Source organism: Chiloscyllium plagiosum, unplaced genomic scaffold, assembly GCF_004010195.1.
Source record: "Chiloscyllium plagiosum isolate BGI_BamShark_2017 unplaced genomic scaffold, ASM401019v2 scaf_3458, whole genome shotgun sequence".
Lineage (NCBI taxonomy): Eukaryota > Metazoa > Chordata > Chondrichthyes > Orectolobiformes > Hemiscylliidae > Chiloscyllium > Chiloscyllium plagiosum.
In genome coordinates this window covers 11,000-13,406 of record NW_025213060.1, presented here as the reverse complement: position 1 = coordinate 13,406, position 2,407 = coordinate 11,000, and the positions used below count along the sequence as shown (strand labels likewise).

General features: G+C 45.9%; 1 long non-coding RNA gene across 1 annotated transcript in view; it reads right to left on the bottom strand.

Annotated features, from left to right (window-relative positions):
• LOC122547530 overlaps positions 1–2,407 on the bottom strand; it is a 9,466-nt gene that overhangs the window by 2,066 nt on the left and 4,993 nt on the right. Inside the window, exon 2 of the long non-coding RNA XR_006311025.1 lies at positions 1,575–1,577. This is a non-coding gene — a long non-coding RNA (uncharacterized LOC122547530). The remainder of the gene's footprint in view (positions 1–1,574; positions 1,578–2,407) is intronic.

The following is a 2,407-nucleotide window of genomic DNA, read 5'->3' as shown; positions in this document are numbered from 1 at the left end:
TTAGAAACTTATGGAATAAGCGCAGTCCATAAGACCATCATGTATAGGGGTAGAATTAGGCCATTCAATCCATCAGGTCTATTCCACTATTCGATTGTGTATGAATTGTTTCTCAACCCCATTCTCTCACTCCCTGTAACCCTTGATCTCCTTATTCATCGAGAACCTGTTTATCTTTGAGTAAGATACACTGAATCACTTAGCATTCACAGCCCCATGAGGCAGTGAGTTCCACAGATCCATCACCCTCTGGCTGAATAAATTCCTCCATATCTCTATTCTAAAGGGTGGTCCCTTCACTCTGAAGCTGTGCCCTTGACCTCTAGTCTCTCCTGCTCGTGGAAACATCTTGCCCACCTCCACTCCATCCAGGCCCCTCAGTATTCTGTAAATTTGAATGAGATTCTGCTGCCGCCTCTGAAACTTCATCAAGTGCAGACCCAGAGACTTCACCTGCTCCTCATATGACACGAATTTCATCCCTGAAATCTTTCTTGGAAACCCATTTCTCGTACCCCTTCACATCCTTTGTTCAGACTCTGAATGAATAACGTGTAGAGTGTAGTCCCAACACTGACCCCTGCGGAGCTCCCCTCATCACCATTTCCCATCGTGAAAAAGACCCCTTTCTTCACACTCTCTGTCTTGTGCCAATCAGACAATTCCTCTCTCCATGCACAGCATGTTGTTCTGAAAGGGAAATTTCTTTTCACACACACTGCTGGATTTATTTTTCTGTCTGGCTGGAAACAGCAGAGTATCACAATTACCTTCCCATCTGTAATTCCCTGGAGAAGGTGATGGTGAGCTGCCTTCCTCACCCACTGCAGTCCTTTAGGTGTAGGGACAGACACAGTGCTGGGAGGATGGAGTGTGGCTTGAAGGGCACCTTGGAAATGCTGGTGTTCCCATGCAGCTGGATCTCCTGTCTTTCCAGGGTATAGTGGTTCGGGTTTGTAAAGTGCTGTTGAAAGAGCCTGCCTGAGTGACCTCAGTGCTACTTGTAGATCTTTTATTCCTTCATTCATTCACGGACATGAACTTTGATGGCTGAGTCAGCAGTTCTTGTTGATTTTGTGTTGTTCCTGAGAAGGTGGTGAGCTGCCTTCCTGAGCCACTGCACCAGCCGTTGGAAATTCTGATCACTTAAAATCTCTCCCTTTTGTAAATTTGTCACCCCTTCAGCTTCTGTAACTCTCCATATAACTGTAATCAATGGCAGCACAGGTTCCCTTCCTAAATCTCTATAATTACAATGGTAGTGTGTGCTAAATTGGCACTTTTCGTCCTCTTTATCTATCTCATGACTTCCAGCCCCTACCATCCCACTATTTGGAATGCTTCCATTCTCTGCACCTCTTCATGTCCTGAGGGACCTTGAACACCACCAGTGCTTGAAAGTTTATATTCTGCCCAGTTACTGCGAGTCTTCTAACTCTGTAACATCCAACAGTCTCCAATACCATACAACACTTGCTGGTTCTCAATTTGCATTTGTTGAAGCCTACACATCTCTGTAAGCAGCTCAGAAAAAGCCCTTTAGACTCTACAAAGCTCCATCATGAACAAACCACAATCTTTGTATTTCCTTTGCCTTCTTCTGTGTCTTCAACTCTCACTCTATCTTCCAGTAAACCTCTTTAGTTGCTGCAGGTCTCCCTAGCACCCCAGATAACCTGTTCCATCCCATACAGCTCCCTCAATCACTGTAACACCCTCTGCTCTGTCTAATCCTCCTTTTTTCCACTGTCTTCCAGGTACAACAACGATCCTATAAGAGCGCAGTGCGGAACGGGTTGTTATAAATCTCAGCTGAGGCTTGAGGCCTACCATTACTTGGGAGTCACAAGGGGAGAGACCCTGAGAGAGAGCAGTAGAATATTAATCAGCAGCGAGGATCGAGGCCAACTGGGACTTGGAGTTGGAGAAAGAGCAGAGCAGGAGGCTCGAAATCAACAGCGAGTCACAGAGGGAGTGACCATGTGAGGGAGCAACATGGAGCCGGAGCTTGAGGCTCACTCACATCTCTGCAGGGGCATTTGAGAGCGATGACAATACTAAGTTTAGTTATACTGAGAAACTTAATTTATCCAAATATTGACTGGGTTATTGGTGGTGCAGGGTCATGAGGGGCCAGTATCCCTGGATTACTTGGAGGAGAGCACACTTCAGGAGTATGTGTCCAGCCCAAGAGAGCATGTACAGTTGGGCCTGGTCCTTGGGAAAGAGATGGGGCAAGTGGATCCAGTGTCAGTAGGGGAACGTTTTGGGGGGCAGCGATCATTTTATTTTGTAAAGTTCAAAATGATGGTAGAGAATGATATGCAATAATTGAGAGTGAGAAACATTAGTTGACTGAGAGCAGCCTTCAATAAGGCAAGAATGAAGCTGGGAACTTGTCAACAAG